This window comes from Phyllostomus discolor, chromosome 10, assembly GCF_004126475.2.
Source record: "Phyllostomus discolor isolate MPI-MPIP mPhyDis1 chromosome 10, mPhyDis1.pri.v3, whole genome shotgun sequence".
NCBI lineage: Eukaryota > Metazoa > Chordata > Mammalia > Chiroptera > Phyllostomidae > Phyllostomus > Phyllostomus discolor.
In genome coordinates this window covers 68,974,955-68,981,670 of record NC_040912.2, presented here as the reverse complement: position 1 = coordinate 68,981,670, position 6,716 = coordinate 68,974,955, and the positions used below count along the sequence as shown (strand labels likewise).

Genomic DNA, 6,716 nt, shown 5'->3' with positions numbered 1-6,716 from the left:
TAGACTCTAATGCAGAAGGTTTGGAACGGAAATTTAGAATCTAAAATATTTGATGTAGAGACAGATGTTCCATGGAACATGCTTTTAAAAAACACTGCAAAATGATATAAATTTATCACTTCCTATTAAAACAAGAAAGGGAGCTTGTCTGGAGACCAAAATGAATGAAAGCTACTGTGAAATGTGAAATCTAAGATTGCCTTATTTGCTAGAATTGCTGAAGTTCTGCAAGTGAAGCAGCTGTGCTTTGAGTATTTATAAGCACATATTTGCATATGTTGTACAGTACATATATTTCATTTCTTTTATCATTAACTTTTAGTGTTGGAACCACTGAGACAATTCCATCTATACATGTATGACATGTGCACAGCTACAGAGTTGAGTGTGGACTCATGGTGAGGGTTCAAATCCTGGCTCCATTATATAGTGGATGTGGGCAAATGGACTTGAGCAAGTCCCTTAACTTAATTGTACCTCAGATTTCTTATGTAGCATGAGAACAATAATATTTACATTATAAAGTTTATGAAAGAGTAAATTACTTAGTACATACAAAAACACTTAGAAAGCTCCCAGAATATTATAAGCCCTCATCGTTCATCTATCAGAGTCACTGCCTACTATCTGTTGAAATAAGATAATTGACTGTGATGATAAAATGAATCAATTGAAACAATTTGAATGAACTGACAGCAGTTATTGCTCAACCTAAAATGTAAATCCACAAGGACAGTGAAGTAAATAGAATAAATTTAAGATTAAGAAAGAAGGTTCCACTCTGATTTTAAGTGTTATCTACCTCCTAAGTTACTTATTAGTATGTTTTCTTTCAAGTTAGGTTTTTAATTTTTCTTTAATTATTTATTTTTAAGGGGAAAATTTGACTGGAAATTATTTAAGGGTAGTAGGACGATCCTTTAGTTTGCACTCTTTCTTCTCTTTGGGATTTAGGCTTCTCCTATTCTTAGTCTTTGCCCCAGGGTTGTTTTTCCTGAGGTTGTGGTGAAACCAGATCATTTTCTTCAGCTTCACCCTGTTCTTCCCTGTAATGCTTAGTCTAGTTTTCAAATAATTTAACGTGTAGTAAAAAACATAAAGTTCACAAAATAATGTTCAAAGAGTAGGCAATTACAGAACCAAAGGAACCCATTTGTGCCTGAGAAAATTACCCTGGCCTTCACCACCTCAATTTGGTGGTAGGGTGTCCAGTCAGGAACCAAAGCAGGACTCACAAGAGATGCGTTATTCATTAGGAAATCCATCCATCAGCTGGAAAACTCCAGTTTTGGAGCTGGGTTCTGGGACAAAACTAGACAGTCTGGCACAAAAGAGCCCTCAGACATTAGGCCAGGATTTAGACTGAGCTAACAGGATGAAACTCAGGAAGGCTTTCTTTTCACAATATAAGGCAGCAGGGAGTCCAAAAACAAAGACCTACAGGAGCCATCTTTAGATAAGGGGATTCCAGACCTGGCAGAGGAACCAACTGTAACCCCATTTCATGGGCCATAGGTGGCTGTTGACAGCTTCCTGCCTGAGTTATCTCAGGAACTGCAACTGGATAGAACCTTCCAAAGAGTTGTGTTGAAATGAATAGAATCAAGGGTCATTTCTTCAGTGTACCTCTGCTGTATGATACTGTGACTCACATGATAATAAATCAGCCTTGCTGAGCAGAACAGCAAATGGACTCTGGAGAGGACTCTGACAGTGAAGAACAACAGCCATGGAGATGATGCCTCACAAACAAAAGTTTATGCACCTGATGCCATGTGTTTTATACTATGTGATTTTAAAGGATTTTAAGAACTGCTTTGTTCTGCTTAATAAAATAATGTTTAGTTGTTTTAATTAACTGCAAAATGAATTGTTGAGTAAGGTTTAAAACTGTAATGCATTGTAAGCATTATTTATTAAGATATAAAAATATATTGATGACCACAAAACTTTTCATTGTAAACATGCGATTTAAATGTCAAGTCTCATCATCATTTCATGTCAATTAGGCATTGAAGGTTACCCTTTTCCTAGGGTATAACAGTTCAGCATATAAAGAAAATGTGCATTACATTAATAATGGAGAAAAACATTTAAATGACTCCTTAGATGCTGAAGACATTTTTCCTTGCTTTCTTTCTTTCTCAAGTTTCAATATTTTCCTAAAAACTTTTATTTTACACTAATTCAATAACTGGGAAAGAATTTTGATTCTAACAATTCAAGGAGAGCACTAAACTTTATGATATATTACTGCAGGGCTTGTCTCTGGGCAAGAAGCAGGAACGGTTGGTATTAATGGGAGCATAGCAGTTCTGAAGGAAAAGCAGCTCAGGGCATTATGAATCATAGGGCTCTAAAACATTTATAAATGAAAGAAAAGGCTCGGGGCTGACATGAATTATGAGTCTCATTATGGCACTGTTATATCTCCTGCAATGCCTCAGAGGGGCATGACACCTCCCCGCAAAAGTGGTAAGACTTCCATTACGTTATTTTCCTACTGGAATTTGGTTATGGGCAAGGTGAGGTATGAGCTGTATCCCTGGAGTACACATAGCAACATATCTCTGCATTTAAATGTTTTAATTGGTCAAGATCCTGCAAGACTCTTTCCTTCTAAGTGCCAAGGATTACTGTTGACTCTCAAGATATAATAAGAGGCCCTAACACTAGCACAGCATTTCCAATCTTTTCATTTCTATTCTTATAGTTATGTATTTGTTATAGTTGTTCTCATTTTTCCCTGATTACTCTCCCTGCCCCACCCACCCCCCACTTCCCACATTCAATCTTCCCCACGTTGTTTTTGTCCGTGGATCCTTATACATGTTCCTTGACTCAACTTTTCCCCTTCTTTCCCCTTTTACACCCTCCTCCATCCCCTCTGGTCACTGTTAGTTTGTTCTTTATTTCCATGTCTCTGGTTCTATTTTGCTTGCTTATTTGTTTTGTTGATTAGGTTCCTCTTATAAGTAAGCTATAATGTTCTCGTTATTTTCCACATGCTGACACAAACTCAGCAGTACTAACAAAGATATTTTCCAGAAAAATATAGATTATTTAGTTACTTACAAGTGTTGTGAAAAGAAAAAAATAGAGTGAATTATTTATTAGTACAAATATAACTGCTCCTAAAATAAACACATCCTTAATTTTTATCATCTCAATGCAGTCCAGGCTAGTATAACCTCATTAATTGTGAACAGGGTGAATTGGGGATTAAGTCTATCTAAAATAACTAGAATTATACATTATGAATTTTCAAGAATAATGTGTATGATTTTCAAGTAAACAGACTCATCAAAGCATGGATTTAAGCAATGGCAAGCTTCTTTGCCATTACATTTTTGTATGCACACAAATATCTTAAATACCTGAGAGAATTTTTTAGCTTAAGGAGGCAAACATTCTGTTTGGAACTTCACTTATGTTGTCTGCATATTAGGATTTCTCACACAAACACATACTTCATCTCCCACTTACTGTGTTGATAGCAAATTAGAATTATTTTGTGATTCCAATGTGTGGCAGGAATAATGCAATATGGTGGCAAAACTTCTTTTTCTTTCCAGAATCAGAGGTAGACTTCAGGGTCCAGCCTCTCTTATAGTGACATGGGGTCGTGTTACTGAGTTCTGGTCCATGAATGTGAGTGGGGTGTTATTTGACACTTCCATCTTGGCCTATAAAAACATGCTGGGTGATACTTTTTGCTCACTCTCTTATCTCACCAGTTGAATAGGATCTAGTAGAGGATTCCAAGGCCTTAGGAACTGAGGAAGCTACCAAATCAAAAGGGTCAGGTGCCTAACACTTATGTCTTTGATACATTTTGAATTTATTCTTGTTTGTGTAAGAAGGTGTAAGAAGGTGGTCTAGTTTCACTTTTCTGCACATACCTGTCCAATTTTCCCAACACAATTTATTGAATAAACTATATTTAGCCCATTGTATGTGCTTGCTTCCTTGGCTGAATATTAATTGACAATAAAGGTGTGGGTTTATTTCTAGGCTCTCTATTCTCTTCCATTGATCTATGTCATTCTTGTGCCAGTACCAGATTGTCTTGATTACAATGGGCTGAGTATAGTTTAAAATCAGGTATTGTGATCCCTCCAACTTTATTCTTCTTTCTCATGATTGGTGAGGTTATTTGGGGTGCTTTGGTTCCATATAAATTTTTGAAATATTTGTTCTCGTGCTGTGAAATACATCATTGGAATCTTGATAGGAATTGCACTGAATCTATAGATTGGTTTGTGTAGTACGGACATTTTAATGATGGTACTTCTTCCTATCTATGAACATTGTATGTTCTTCCACTTATTTGTATCTTCAGTTTCTTTAGTGTCAAAATTTTCCAAGTACAGGTCTTTTACATCCTTGATTAGGTTTATTCCTAGGTATTTTATTCTTTTATAGCAACTGTGAATGGGATTCTTTTCTTTTCCCTTTCTGTTAGCTTTTGGCATACAAAATGCAACTGATTTCTGGATATTAGTTTTATATCCGGCTACTTTGATGAATTCAGTTATCAATTCTAGTAGTTCTTTGTGGAATCTTTAGGGTTCTCTATGTATAGTATCATGTCATCTGCGAATAAGGAATAGTTATACTTCTTCCTTCCAATTTAGAAGGAAGAAATAAAACTTCCTCTTGTCTAATTGCCGTGGCTAGGACTATGAGAAGTGAAAGCACACATCCCTGTCTTGTTCTGTATCTTAAGGGGAACACTTGTAGTTTTTACCCTTTGAATATGATGCTGGCAGTGGGTTAGTCATACATGGCCTTCATTATGTTTAGGTATGTTCCCACTATTCCTACTTTACTAAGAGATTTTATCATAAATGGGTGCTGGATTTTTGTCAAATGCTTTTTTTTGCATCTATTAATATGATCATGTGCTTTTTGTCCTTCATTTTGTTTATGTGGGGAACCACACTTATTGATTTGAGAATATTGTACCAAATTTGCATTCCCAGAATAAATCCCACTTGATCATGGTGTGTGATCTTTTTGATGCATTTAAGTATTCAGTTTGCTAATATTTTGTTGAGGATTTTTGTGTCTATGTTCATCAGGGGTATTGACCTATAATTTCGTTTCTTTGTAGTATCTTTATCTAGTTTTGGAATTAGGATAATACTGGCCTCATAAAATAAGTTAGGAAGACATCCTTTGTTTGAAATTTTATGAAATTATTTGAGAAGTAGACATGTTAGCTCTTTGCAGAATGATTGGTAAAATTCACCTGTGAAGCCATCTGGTCCAGGGCTTTTGTTTGTTGGGAGGTTTTGATTACTGCTTCAATTTCACTAGGTGTAATCTGTCTATTCAGATTCTCTGACTCTTCCTGATTCAGTGTAGGAAGAGTGTATGTTTCTAGGAATTCATCCATTTTGTCCAGGTTATCCAGTTTGTTGGCACATACTTGTTCATATTATTTTCTTACAGTCCTTTGTATTACTTTGGAGTCAGTTGTTATTTCTCCTTTTTCATTTCTGATTTTGTTTATTTGGGTTCTCTCTTTTTTTCTTGATGAGTCTGGTTAAGGCTTTAAAAGATAAATAAGCTTTCAATCTTATTCATCTTTTCAAAGAACCAGCTCTGGATTCACTGATCTTTTGTATCTTTTTTTAAACGCTCTTTGTTTATTTCTGCTCTAATATTTATTATTTCCTTCCTCTTTCTACTCACTTTGGGTTTTGTTTGTTGTTGTTTTTTCAAGTTTATTTAAGTGAGAAGTTAGATTGTTTATTTGAGCTTTTTCTTAGGTTTTTTTTGTTTAGATAGGCCTGTGATGCTATGAATATCCCTATAAAGATTGCTTTCCCAATGTCCCACAGATTTAGGAATGCCATGTCCTCATTTTCATTAGTTTCAAAGCATCTTTTGATTTCTTCCTTGATCTCATTGTTGACCTATTCATTTTCTTAAATATTTTCAATTAATTTATTTATTTTTAGAGAGGGAAGAGAGAGAGACAGAGAGAGAGAGAAACATCAATGTGCGGTTGCTGGGGGCTGTGGCCTGCAACCCAGGCATGTGCCCTGACTGGGAATCGAACCTGCGATGCTTTAGTTCACAGCCTGTGCTCAATCCACTGAGCTACGCCAGCCAGGGTTGACCCATTCATTTTTAATAACATGTTATTTAGCTTCCATATCTTTGTGTGGTTTTCAGTGTTCTTCTTGTGATTGATTTCTAGTTCCATAGCACTGTGGGCAGATAAGATGCTTGATATGATTTCAATCTTCTTAAATTTATTGAGACTTGTTTTCTGTCCTAATGTGTGGTCTACCTGAGAAAGTGTTGCATGTACACTGGAAAAGTATGTATATTCTACTGCTTAGGGGTGACATGCTCTGAAGATATCAATTAAATCCATTTGATCTAGTCTGTCATTTAAGGCCACCGTCTCCTTGTTGATTTTCTGCTTGGAAGATTTATCCATTGAAGTCAGTGGGGTGTTAAAATCCCCAGCTATGACTATATTTGTGTCGATCTCTCCCTTTATGTCCATCATATTTGTTTCACCTATTTAGGTGCTCCCATGTTAGTTGCATAAATGTTTACTAGGGTTATATCCTCTAGTTGGGTTGTTCCTTTTATTGTTTTGTGTCCTTCTTTGTCTCTTACTACAGCCTTATTTTAAAGTCTATTTTGTCAGACATAAGTACTGCTACCCCAGCTTTTTTTTCTTTCCATTTTCA

General features: G+C 35.8%; 1 long non-coding RNA gene across 1 annotated transcript; it reads right to left on the bottom strand.

The window, feature by feature from the left end:
* Window positions 1-5,683: 5,683 nt before the first annotated feature.
* Window positions 5,684-6,377, bottom strand: LOC118496999. The gene is made up of 2 exons (XR_004899541.1): window positions 6,132-6,377; window positions 5,684-5,924 (listed from the first exon to the last, which is right to left on the bottom strand). It is a non-coding gene; the product is annotated as an uncharacterized LOC118496999 (long non-coding RNA).
* Window positions 6,378-6,716: the final 339 nt, after the last annotated feature.